The following is a 13,979-nucleotide window of genomic DNA, read 5'->3' as shown; positions in this document are numbered from 1 at the left end:
TGCACAACATAGTCAACAATAGCTTGGTGAACTTGGTGAACATATTCTTCTCTCTTTCTCTTTGGGCTGCGCATTGTTTGTGCACTTGAGTGATGTCACTCGAGCTATATCGGGGGTATTGTCCGGCTGAGTTTCAGGCGCACCAATAAAAGCATTTTTTATCTACTTTAAAAAATCCTCACATAAACTACACTGAAACTGGAAGATGTATCCGCGTTGATGGAAAAATCTTTCAGTGCCGCTTCTTGCAGGTGGTAGCTCAACCTTTACTACTAAATCAAGGCGTATAGGAAATACTGTAAACATTTGTCTGCAGTGTTGAAAAATTAATTTTATTCTCTTACATATTTGTGAATGTAAAAGGCATGCGTACTCCATAATTGCGCGGCAATCACAACATAGCCACACAGATAAAGATGCGATCTCCAGAAATTACAGCGTTCGCCATTACTTTGCTGCTGGGACCGTTATTTGGCTACTGCGCCTATGACGAGTGAGTATGGGCTTAATTAAGTTTTTAATGTGGGACCGACGCTACACTGAGGAAACTGTTCAGTGATTATGGTGTTGCAGTATAAACGCCGTCAACAAAAAGTCGTGGAAGGCGTAAGTTTAGAATAGTGAAAGCAGAAACCTGTAATTGTGTCTAGCAATTATAATTTTTCGGTATAATTCCGAGTCGTCAGGCGCGTAAACGATGTAAACAAACAACAAATCGGTTAGCCGTGTTTTGAGCATTTTAGCACCGGCTGTGTTAATGTTTACTAATGCTGAAAAACTGTAGGCAGAAATAATCTCTGATGGTTCGTTTTGAAGTTTACGCATTGTGCGTATATGTGTGCTTGTGTGAGTGTGCGTGAATGTGCATATGCGCCTTTCTTGCGCTGGTTGCTCTTTATTCCGTAATTTATTTCTTGCCCGCTGAAAAACATAAAAAAGGCGGTAAGAATTCCCTACTTCAGCGTAGCTTTAGCAGGTTATCAGCGAATGAAATATTTAGAAAAAACCGGAATCCCAAAGGTATTTTTTTTTTGTAAAAAACAACTTTGAGAGCAGTTATGGCGTGCTCAAGAGTGATTGTACAGGCGATGATAAATCAACATAAGCCATCCTCAAAATCGCGATTAGCAGCAAAAAAAGATTCTAAATAAGAGGGCCTCGTTGATTATGTTTTCAACAACAGGGAACCAAGGGCTGTCAAAAATGTTGACCTCTGCAGACAGTGGTAATTTAGGTGGTGGAATTATTAGTGGTATGTTGGCTTTCTGGGAACATTCTCGAATTTGGAGGGAGGCCATTGTAGTGGCTTTCCTGAATATGGCGTATGTTGTCACCTTGAGGTGGGCTGCATGAACCATACCAGCATTTCATCTGACTGCACTAAGGTTGGCAGAAGGGTAAAAACTTGTGCGGAGCTCACACAGTCAGTGCAGGTTCCAGTTTAGAGGGGCAGTTCAGCGGCTTCAGTGCAAGCAAAATGCTGACTCACATACTAGTTCTTCCTCATATATACACCTTCAAGACCCTAAAAAATGTCTTCTTTGTAGTCCTCTTCTCTCACGGGTGACAGCACTTGCCCAATAAGTGAAGGTAGCACCTTTTCTTTCTGAAACATGTATACTGTTTCCTGCATTTCCCCACCAACGAGTTGTTAAAAAAGCATTCTCTTCACAGGGTATCTTTTATGAGCAGCTCGAAACATGGGCTTCAGCTTTTCGGTTATTCTTAGATAAAAAAGGAGAAGTTGTTTCCTCATTTCATTTCTCGTGGTGGCAAGGTTCGATGGCCCCTCATCGGAAATGTCATCCGCTCCTCGATGAGTGCGAGGTGCGTGGAGGGGAGAGAGAAGTTGGACCCAAGGCGTTTCTCGCCGCGAGCTCTGTTGCAATCGGAGGTGTTCTTCCCGCAGTACTCCTGTGTGCGCGGTACTTATGTTTCTGGGAGGCACAGTTTTCCACTTTCCTATGCCACATACCACACGAAAAGTCGCCTCATAGCTGTGCACTCTGACGTGGTTCACAATCCGCTTTATCGAAGTCCCTCGAAATTAACACCTGAACGATCTTAGGTGTGATAGGCGTGCATACACATAAGTCAGGGAGTTTCTCTCTGGACGCCAAGCTGCGCTCCAAATTGGACACATTTACACACAACGCTTTCGCACCGGCAGACGCTGCACTTGCACAAGGAGCAGTCCTGTCCCCTTCCTATTCAACACTGCCTTCCTCGACCTGCTTCAACAACTGGCGTCACTCCAAGATTTTTACGTCTACAATATCCCGTTGTGCACTGCTGTGGCCCGGATCGGAGAGATACCGGATCATCTCCGAGGGGCGGCTGATACCATGAAAATGTGTGCCAAAACTTCTTCTGCACAAGAAAATACTGAACTGCTCCTACTGCGCACTAAGAACTGTAGGTGAGCCAATGTATCTTCAATACAGATCCTGCTTGACGGTGCCAGCATCTTCCCGTCTTAGGTAATCAAAATTCCAAGGTTGATCTTTCAAGCAGATTGCGGAAAGATAGCGATTATATGGAACTTGGAACGCACTTGAGGAGAGATTGTTCACATTCCCGATCGAAACAGGGCCAAGGGTATAGATCGGATACACCTCGTCTAGTCCAGGCGCTTGTCATCTCGTGGAACATCTACGTGATGCCTTGTGCTTTAGTAAATAAGGATAAGAAGATCAAGCTTGTTACGCCCTTTAGGAAAGTGTGTGAAGATGCCCTGGGTTCGCCCCATACATCCGCAAAAACTGTCTCCTCAAACGCGGGGTCAGAATACTTTGGACCAGCTTATTGAGGGCCACCTGATCCGGGAACGCTAAGGGTAGCAGAGACGGAGGCGTGTAGAGCCTTTCAGTTTAGATTGGGAGTTAAGGCACCTGATCGCCCCATTTATTTCATAGAAGACATACCCATAGAACTTCGCCGAAACCTCTGAGTGGCCCCATTTCCTAATAACGATGCACCCGCACTTTCACGACGGACGGAGGGAGGCGCGAGTTAGGGCCCAGGTAAAAACTATGGCTCCAACAATCAGGTGTACTCTACGGACGCCGCCGATTATGCAAGAGGTGGAGCTGGGGTGGTGATTGTAACGAACCATGTAAGGAACAAAGACAACCACGTCCCGAGCCTCAGTCTCAGGAAAGTTAGAGTGCTACAGGCCGATGAGGCAGCTATTAGGCGGACAATAACGCAGAAACCTGGGGAATTAATAATTGCTATAGACTCGCTGTTAGCGTGTAGGTGCTACGTCCAAGGCCGCATCACACATCGCCACCATTGTTTTCAACCGTATACCTCAAAAGAAAGGGTATCAATTTTCGCCCTTCCGCCTCATGTCTCCTCTGTAGTAATGTATTGCTGACGATACTGCTCGAGGTCTGCGTACCCGAGCGCCTAAAGCGCGTACTCCTCGAGGTCTGCGTACCCGAGCGCGTACCCGAGCGCGTACCCGAGCGCCCTTACCTTCATACCTGGGAGGAGATTACTATAGGCTAGACCGGCTTTCACTCCCTTCAGGTCATCCCTCTATTACCACGAGAGGTGAGCCATCCTCGCGTCTACTCCGAACTAGCACTTTACCCAACCAGGCCAAGCTCCAGTTTATCAGGGCAATGCAATACGAATGTTAGGGCCAATTCGGCAACTTACCCTGCACTCTGGATGACATGGTGTTGGAGTTAACACAATTCTTTCCCCAAATCCTAAACACCCGGTTGAGCAATGGGAAGGAGTTACTGCTAATCAGCTTCAGCTGATCTACCGGATTGCGTCGGCTCGATGCTTCAACGGGGTCTGAAGAAACCGACCACTTGACTCCATTCTAATGTTTATTCTACCTCTCTTTGTATCGGTCCTCCCATTATATAAGCTATAGAGGTGTGCTAAATTTACTTCAAATTTTCCGCGTTCCAACAGCTGGAGCGCCGTCTTTGGGCTATTTTGTTAATCTTTGGCGCGGTGCTCCAGCCACTAGCTGCTGAATTGACCACCTACAAGGGTTGCGAAATTGACTTTTACTCTCACTCTCTCCCTTTCTCTCTTTGTATGTTGGCGTTAAAATATTGCTTGTAACGTTTTTTTGCGCTCGCCACGGAGAAACTTTGGCCATAGTTTATTTGTAACTAAAAGATAAGGAACAGGTTCACTTATGTACTTATGTTTTGCTTCAATTATGCTTCATGTCTTTGCTGAACAACGTTGGCAAATGTGAAGTATGTGGAAGGACGTCCAAGGCTGCGAGGGAGGAGGCCGTCACCGATAAATAGACGATAAATAGGCAGTATACATACACAATTTGCAGAGAACCATGTTCATAGAAGCTAGCCTGTCACCTCGCCTATTCGCCTTCTTTATCCATGTAGGCGTCTGTTCAGCTAGGTACCAGCTTCATCCTCATGTTCCACTAACAATCCAACAAAGTGTGCCACGAGATTTAGTACTTTGAAATTTTTTACCTATGTAAACGCCTCAATCAAGAATTATTTTATCTTTTGGATGGGCAGCTGGAATGAGGGACATACATACATACAGACATACGTACGTACATACATACATACATACATACGCACATATATATACGCAGATACATACATACACACATACACGCATACATACATAGATACATACATGCATACAGCGAATCAGCATAGGGAATGAGGGGCTCTTTGAAATAATCCAGAAATAACGGTTGGCCGTCAAGAAAACCCCGGAAAGCAAAGGGTAGGATGTGGTAGGTCATTGAAACAGATAAAGAATTTGGAAAGAAAGAAAGAAAGTGGAGAAAAAATAAATGCCCACCGCGTGGGATCCGAACCTTCAATCTCCTGAATACCGGCATGGTGCAATACATACATACATACATACATACATACATACATACATACATACATACATGCATACATACATACATACATACATAAATTCATACATACATACATACATACATACATACATACATACATACATACATACATACATACATACATACATACATACATACATACATACTGTCCCACCGACAAAGACGACGCAGCTGTCTTAAAGCAAAAAGAAGTTATTGGAGTGAACTTGAGCTCCCCTAACAACTCAAAGAATACGCAGGCGGCGAAGCAGCAGTCAACAAAGTAACGTGCGTAGACGAGTGTCGGCGAATCAAATAGCGCAGCGTCTGCTCTGCGAGAATTTATCCTTGGGCGCGAGTGTTTCTCGAACCGTCGAATTACATCCAGAACACTGTGGACCAAAGACGATTATTTTAAACTGTTGAAGTTAGTTCGAAACGCTCTCCTTATCAAAACAGATAACACGTGTGGCATAAAAATAAAAAAATGGAACACGCGCTTCCATTGGCACACAAATCACACAGACCGGCGCAGCCGGGTGGTAAAACCAAAACATAAATAAACAAACGCAATGCATGGTTCGTGACAATACATACGCACATACATACATATATATACGCACATACATACATACATACATACATACATACATACATACATACATACATACATACATACATACATACACACACATACATACAGCGAATCAGCATAGGGAATGAGGTGCTCTTTGAAATAATACAGAAATAACGGTTGGCAGTCAAGAAAACCTCGGAAAGCAAAGGGGAGGATGTGGTAGATCATTGAAACAGATACATACACACATACATACATACATACATACATACATACATACATACATACATACATACATACATACATACATACATACATACATACATACATGTATTCGCATATATTCGCGCACTTACCACTAAAACACTAATTATCCTGCAGATTTTTGTACAACTGCACACCTCCGCATTTTTCTCGTTCGAACACACGAAGGAACAAATGAACTTTCCGCCCCATAAAGCAGCCTATTCGGTTCAAAGCGCCCACCAAAGAAACCCTGCACCGATTCCCACCCCTGATATAACACCCCGCACTGGGGATTTGACGTATAACAATTGGGTAAATAATTAATAGGCACACTTTCATCACATAACAGAATTTTTTGGTTTAGTTGTACTGAAGGAAATTTCGACTTCTCAATGTTTTTCAGAGACCTCCGCCGTGAATTCGGAGGTCCCGATTTTACTCCTCACCTTGAATGCCTTGCAAAAGTAAGTTTCTCAAAACTATTTTTTATAAATAAGTATTTTGCAAATGGAAAATATAAATAAAATAAATTCAAATACCATTAAAAAATAAAAGGGTCTAAATGGACGCAAATGGGTACGAACGCAAGAGTTGCAAACTTATTATCAGTGATTTTAAACCATCGTTACACATTTCGTGCTGATGTGGTCAGGGCCTTCTCCGGTATCTTGCCAGGGATAAGTGCAGCACGCATTCATGGCACTCTCTAAGCGCTGTAACTGACCGAGCGCCCTACATCATTTCAAATTTACGCAGGCTGCGGCTATGCTTTACCTATGAGACAAAATATTAGCTAAGAGTTATTGTAACTTATTATTAGGCCTTGATTTACCAGTCCTGGATAGTCCGCGGGCAGCCAGAACAGCTAGTGCCTTCAGACGGGAATTCATGAGTAGCACGTGGCAATATCCAGAGCGGAATCGCGTTTTAGGCAGGCCTCAGAGAATTTGGGACTGATAATCCAGAAGGTCCACTAACGTTTGGCCGATCTCTCGGAAGAATCAGATCGTAATCGCGTGGACGCTGATCCAAAAGCCCCCGGGTGCACCGTTAGTATACTCGACGTTACCTCCTCGATTTCACCCGCCGCGGTGGCTCAGCGGCTAAGGCGTTGTGCTGCTGGGCACGAGGTCGCGGGTTCGATTTCCGCCCGCGGTGGCCGCTTTTCTGATGTAGGCGAAAAGCCAAAACGCCCGTGCGCACGACATTTAGGCGCACTTTAAAGATCCCCAGGGGGTCAAAATTATTCTGGAGCCCTCCACTACAGCGCGCCTCCTGGCCTGCGTTGCGTCGGCGCGCTAAACACTACAATCAATCAATCACCTCCTCGATCCGGCAATACCGCGGTACTTCCAAGAACCCTGAGCACCTAAACACGCTCTGCACTAAAAATTTTGACCTGTTCACAAAACGTTATTTGATATAGCCCGCAAAAAAATGCGTGAAAGAAAATTCAACAGCTGCAATGCCCGCCTACATGGCGCAAACGACCAGGACGAATCCGCGATTCTGAACTTGAAATTTAGAAGAGCGCTGCCAATACGGCCAGGCTCAAGTGATGTTTCAGCCGGCCAGTGGGTGCTCAAAGCGGACGACTGGCCAGGAAAAACCAGGGCTCAACGGCTTTACGCGTGCTAGAGAGCGACAGCCTTTGGAGAAGCGCGACCAGCGACACCGGACTGGTTCTCTTACCTAACCAGAGAACCAAGCACCCGGCTGGCTGGCATGTACGTTCCGCTTCACGGCTATTGACTGAATCCGCCGGATGGGTTAGCGTCGTCGGCGACGGAGTTATTTTAAATATTTTAAACTGACTAACAGTACATTTCAGAGGGCTACCAATCATTTCACAAATGCTTCGGTGGCACGTACTGTCCGTTCAAACTAAATTTGGCCGTGTAAACATAGAACTGCAGTTGACTTTTAAAAAGGTTGCATTACACTCCATATTTAAACAAAATTACTTAAAGGAACTCTAAACGATGGAAGCTAGTTCGCCTGCATAGATAGATTACGGTGCCGAGATCATAAATACACCATTCTCGCAACTAGCAGTTGTTTAATACGGCAGAAAAAATTCCCCGCATTTCCCCGAGGGGAAGAATGTGAAAGTGCGAATGCACGAGTTGAATTTGCGCGGTTCGGTAATGTTCGCGAAAGAGAGATCACACACACACACACAACTACAAAGAAAGAAAGATGCATTTATTCACAGACACCTATTTGTGTTGTCGTTGTACTTGATTGCTAGAGCGGATCTCAGCTTTGAAATTTCGTGTCAGTACTCCTTTAAGCGGGTGCATTAGCCCTTCTCACGCCCGATTCCTGGCCAGTCCCCCACGTGGGTGTGTACTATGTCAGCGGCCAGGCAGCGCGCGCCCATCTCCCCCCGTTGCCAAGGAAGACGAGGAGATTCCTGGCCAATCCCCCACGTGGGTATGCTATGCGGACATCGCCGGTGGACGCAGGTTCAGGGTCGCTTAAGAAGTGCATTCGCACTTAATACCACAAACGTGCAAACAGTGGACTACGCCCCGCACGCTTTTGGGTACCGCGGTTTGTGACATCACAAAAGGGGTGAACGGCGAGACTTCACTGGAGAAGCATCTATAAATGTTTTCAAGAATTGCACAGTTCCTAAGGGATTGAGCACGTGAAATAAACTGAAATTCAAAGCAGCGCAAAAAAAAAACGGGACAAGAAACGACGACACACGGCGCTGACTAGCAACTGGTCGGTTGACTCCGCGGCTTGCAGAATTTACCCAAGGAAGGAAGGCAAGAAGGAACCATGATCAAATGGAAATACATCCAACAATACGCACAAAACGCAAGATATATACACATGCATTTACCAAAAAGTTAGCAATGCTGATACAGCGATATAACATGTGGCTAGAGGCATGAGACAAGGAAAAGACTGTACCTAAGCATTAGGGGAGTGAGATGTGTCTGGGGTGATGACTGGTAACAGGCATCCCTGGCTTCGTACCGAGGGTGATATGGGCGTGCCTTCATGCCTGGGGGAGATAAGCGAGCTTCCAATGTATTAAAATAAAGTAATCCGCAAGAGCCGATATCAAGGAGTCGACCAGATGGCGGAGAATTTTGTTGGTTATTCCTTCCGGCCCCGGCGCTGACCGGGAGGAGAGCAAGGAGGGCGCTGTGTACCTCTGATTCTGTAAAATCTGCATCAAAATCCGTATTGGCTTGTACTTATATATAAGGGAGTGGTTGGGTGTCACCAGTGGGGACATATAGCGAGAAAACGTTGTCTAGTAGTTCTTCATTGGTACACAGGATATTTTGTGTGACCACTGTAAGCCGATGGGTCTGTTCAGTGTTTGCACGAGTGGGGTTTATTATATGCCTGAGGAGGAACCAAGTGTGTTTCGTTTCGAGGTTTCCCTTCATTTGATTACAGATTTCATGCCACTGATCTTGGGCAAGCTTGGCAGAGTCCCGGTCAATTTCAGCTTTGAGGCGGCATAGTTTAGAGGGCAGTTTACTCTTGTGCTTTTGTTTGCCCCATCTGAGTTGTGTACTGCGGTAGGCAGTCCACAAATGGTGTAGGTGGGAATCAACCATATCCGAAGGGATTCCCGGATCAAGCGCGATACTTTGTGTGCCGAGCATCTTGAAGAATTTTCTCAGACCGATTGTCTTATCCGGAAGTACCAATTTCGGGTTGATCGAGAGTTTGGTGCACTCTCAGGAAAAAGTCCCAATGTGGCAAAAAGGTCTGCCGAGGGCGGCGGCACACGAAGATGGCTACTGTCACGTCTGTTTGGAGGATAAAATTATCACTTCCTAATGTGTGAGGAGTGGAGGTCTAATATGCGTGTTTGACGTGATAAGTGAGGGTGATAGCGAGTGATGAGTCACGCTAAGCGCTATTGCATATCCTAGTTGTAATCGATGGTTTCCTACTCTATAGTAAGCCGATGTGCTTGACTCTGATCCCAGAGAAGCCTGCCGTGGCGAGTACTGTCACCAGGCTCTATGTGGCGCATTAGAGTCGCCTACTGTGATAAGCGAAGGGGGTCCTATCGTCTGTTTAGCAAAAGGGAAGAGGAGAATAAACGCATGCCGTGTATACTGTACACGTTGAAAATGTACACCCGCTCAGTCTCGCTTTTTCTCGGAAAGAGAGTCACCAGATCCTGAGGAACAGCGATGCCACTCAAACTGCGCGCAATCAGCAGGAATATTACGGTGAACTAGTACTGATGTTGTGAGGTTGTCGTCACCTTGAAATGCCTTATGGCCAAGAAGCATGACTGACGAACCTAGGTCTTGTAACACGATTATCGTAAGGAGGGTTGCCGTTGCCTTGGTTAGAATTGTCGCTTGTCGCTTTTGACGCACCCCTTGCACTTCCACTGCCAGACCCGAATGGACCGCGTCTCCATCTTATTCCCTGAGGATGTCATAATTAAGGACGAGGTCCGGAATAGGATAGCAGAGGGTATTAATTTCGTTCAGGAGCTCTTGAACGCTGTTGCGAAATTCACAGCGCAAGGGCTCTACGTTCTAATGGAGATTGGATATTCCGGCTTGGAGTGCATGGTGAACATTCGAGCATTCGGTTTTTTGCTCCGGCCAGCGCCTGCTTACAGGAGACCTCAATCTCAGTAATTTTGTTTTGGACACGTTCGTCCTGTGTAAGGGGAGGTACAGAGGAGGGTGAGTCGTTTGAGACCCCCTTGTGCTTAAGGACAGGAGGGGTTGGAGTAGTGGGGTCCTATTTCCTACGGTATTGCCACAGTAGACCTGTGCGCCGCCGCTCCGCGCGACCACCGCAAGCTGTTTTTCTCGCACCGCTTTCGATCACTATGTGGAAGCCCGCGTCCACATAGTGAGCCGGCGGCGTGGATTCGCTCCTAGTTTGTGACGCAATGGTCACGTAACAAAAAACACAACCGAAGCGGGTGAGAGAAAAGCCAGCTTTATTTACTTATTCCTCAGCAAGTAACTCATCGTTGCTCGTCAATAAAACCGAATAAGCAGAAAACGTATATTTTTCAATTAAAACAACATTTTATTCAGACTTTAGTGTCCCCTTAACGCAGTAACACACCAAGATCGTTCAAGGCGGAACGAACGTTTGTTTCTTTTTTAAAATTTTTAAACTTTCGTTCCAAAAGCATGCGCCAGCAATGTTTTTATAGCAAAGCTGTAAATGGCTAGGATCCAGCAGATCGTCTCCGGTCCCAGAGCGATGTAGACAGGAATCGCTAGCGAGCGTAGCGCCATATTGCGGAGCACTATCAAATCCGCGGAATCGTAAAACTGCGCGCCACACCCACTGGGCATGGAAAAAATCATACAAAATTAACAAGGTCGTAGGGCCTTCATAGAGCATGCGCCGTGATTATCATACCCGCGCTATAATAAATTTCTACCACCGATTCCTGTGTGTTTTGTAGCGTAAGCTACACTGGCCGAGGTTGAGCAGTTTCACGTGTGCCGTGAGGGGCCGTTCTGCGCAAGCGTGAGGAGCATTGGATTGGATTCGATTGGCTTGGCTTGGCTTGGTTTTGATTGGATTGGATTGGATTGGATTGAATTTGGATTGGATTGGATTAAAGTGGATTTTGTTGGATTGGGTTGCGTCATAGTCGAGGCAGACACACTGGCGCCAGCGAGTGCCCAGGTGTGCGCCTCAATTGCGCAGTAGCCAAGTCTGACGCTGCGTCGGAGCCGCTTGATAGCCGTTTCACGTGGCTCGTGAAGAGCCGTGTGAGCTTGCGCGAGGAGCAGTGACTGCACAGGACTGGACTTTCAGTTAATAACCAGGAACAATGCTCAATCGCAAATTACAAACAAACGTGTTTTGCCTCGTGCACCCCTTGGACTACGATGCAATCAAACCTCACGTTGAGGCTCGGCACCGCAGCTTTGCTGGCCATCCCTCTTCACGGGGTGGAAGGGCTCTGAATTTTTATTTGATTTCTTGATAGTGCGTGAGTTTGTTGGGGGCTTAACTATTCATTTTCTGTGACATTGTCCAATAGATGTGTGATCACCGACATTTCCGCGTTGGTAGGCGCGCAGGCTGAGAGACTTGTTGCTGGGATTTAAGGATGCTCTTAAAGGAATGGGCGCCTAATGATTTATTTAGAACTCATCTTTCCAGTGTTACAGGAATAAAAATTGTAAACAAAAGTAAATTTACATATTCTAAGGGTTTGTTAACGCAGGGTTTACTAACGAACCATAACCATATCACTAACAAAGCGAACCGCACGCTTGGTTACATCCGTCGCAATTTCTTAATGGCCTTAGCTAACGTATAGCGAATTTTTTTAGAAAACACGAATACGCCTAAGCTTGAATATGCCTCTGCTGTCTGAGACATTGGAGTAGAATATCTAACAAATGCAACAGAATCTGTTCAAAATCGTATTGCACGTTTTATTCTTGGTAACTACTCTGGGACCGAAAGTGTAACATTTATGAAGGCTACATTAACACTCCCTCTCCTCTCACACCCTAGAAAGCTAGCACGACTACTACTACTGCACCAAATTTACTATTACAATCCGGAATAGAGAAGTCAACTTTTACCTGCATCTTTATATATACCGTCTCGCACTTATCACCTCCATAAATTGTTCATTGCACAGTGCCACTGAAATTATTTTTTCACTCATTTTCTCCGAAAACCACCAATCTATGGAACCACCTCCTTGCCTCAGTTGCTACCATAACGGCTTTGTCTGCATTTAGAAATGCTATAGAAAAACGCTTTTGTTAATCCGCATTTTTTTTCGATTTCTGTTTTCGATATCCTTTCCTGTATTCGTATTATGCATTCATTACACTCTCTTCTGTAACGCCATCGGGCTTTGAAGGTACATTAAATGAAATTAAATGAAATGAAAATGCTTCGCCTGTTTCAGTGCAATGGCTTTAATCAAAATGGACCCTGTAAACCTGGTTGCATATGCTTCAGCTTGAACCGCGGTACCGGATCCACTGACGGTGTGTGCCTGAAACCCGTCAGAAAACTACCACCAGGAATCAACGATACCCGCGTGAAAGGGTGAATTGTGGCTTTGGCTGAGATCTCCTGTTAATGTCATGGCTTTCTTTCTGACAAAATAAAAAGAAATGAAAGAAAGGTTGTTGGGTGTTTGTTGAAGTTCAATAGGTATCAGTAATCAGAAACACGGCGTGGGAATTTAAATCACGGAAACACACTAATGTAAGATAATTATGAGAAGAATAAAAGTACTTATTGAGGTAGCGATTCCAAAGGTTACCCATGTGCTCACATTGGTGTAAGCGGCCATCTACTTAGATACGAATCGGTCTTTGGTGTTGGTCAATACGATTATTTCACCTATTTATGCCGGTACAAGGTGGTTGGGAAACAAATAAAAGCACCAATACACTCCAAAAAAAAAAAAAAAAAAAAAACAAGTGTTCGCCTCTTGCCGCTGGCTTTGACCGGAGCTGCCAGCAGTTTCTGCAGTACGTCCCAGCCTAACAAGCCGACAACTTGTGGCAGCGGGTTCAGGATTAGCAATAAACTGCTGCAACGAAAACAAAATTGGATAGCAACTGCTACAACAGCACGCATGTCTTAGTTCGCCAAGCTCTGAATTGAAGTTGGCCTTTCCTCCCTTGGATGCCAAGTCAATTCCCGAGTTGCGAAAGTCCAGTATAGCTAGCAGAACCACGGAAGGTGGTCAACATCAGCACAGGCGCCACTTTGGCCGCTAGTTACAGTCTTCAGCTGGTCTAGAACAGCGCTGATTCCCTAGCTGCGAAAACGCTGTAAAAGGTAGGGTGTGAGGAGGGTACCAGTCGGTAAACATGCTTTGCTTCGAGCGGGAACGAGCTACGCAGTGTGGGAAACATGGAGGGCGCTTATGTTGTATTGCTAAGACGGGCCGTGAGCTTTCCGCGAGCGGCTCACCCAAACGTTTGGTGCACCACACCGCATAGAGCTTGCAACTAAGTAGCTCATGCTACTGAGAAGCAAGTTTGGAAAGAGTGATTAAGATGGAGGGTGGCAGCATTGAGTAAAAAGAATGCGACCTCTCAGTCAGTGAAAACAAAGGACCGCAGTTTAGACATACACTTCCAAACCAATTCGTCTTTTTAATAGACTGTGGTGATGTTTGTGAAGATGGACTAAATGACAACCTTACTTACAGTCAGATCTACGTTTGGTGGGGTAATGTTAGTCATTCGGAAAATATGTTTCTCAGTACAAAGCGACACAATGAGAAATGTAGCAATTACAACCTAAAGCACTTAGCGACACTCCCGGTTGCGTGATTGTTTA

At 45.5% G+C, this 13,979-nt stretch overlaps 1 long non-coding RNA gene across 1 annotated transcript; it reads left to right on the top strand.

Annotated features, from left to right (window-relative positions):
- The first annotated feature begins 246 nt into the window (after nucleotides 1-246).
- On the top strand, nucleotides 247-12,771 carry LOC144139158 (uncharacterized). The gene is made up of 3 exons (XR_013316081.1): nucleotides 247-493; nucleotides 6,085-6,145; nucleotides 12,586-12,771. It is a non-coding gene; the product is annotated as an uncharacterized LOC144139158 (long non-coding RNA).
- The last annotated feature ends 1,208 nt before the right edge of the window (nucleotides 12,772-13,979 follow it).

Source organism: Haemaphysalis longicornis, unplaced genomic scaffold (assembly GCF_048455015.1).
Source record: "Haemaphysalis longicornis isolate Haplotype H1 unplaced genomic scaffold, Haemaphysalis longicornis Haplotype H1 scaffold_5, whole genome shotgun sequence".
Lineage (NCBI taxonomy): Eukaryota > Metazoa > Arthropoda > Arachnida > Ixodida > Ixodidae > Haemaphysalis > Haemaphysalis longicornis.
The sequence above is the reverse complement of the archived record's forward strand: the minus strand, read 5'-3'. Positions and strand labels throughout refer to the sequence as shown.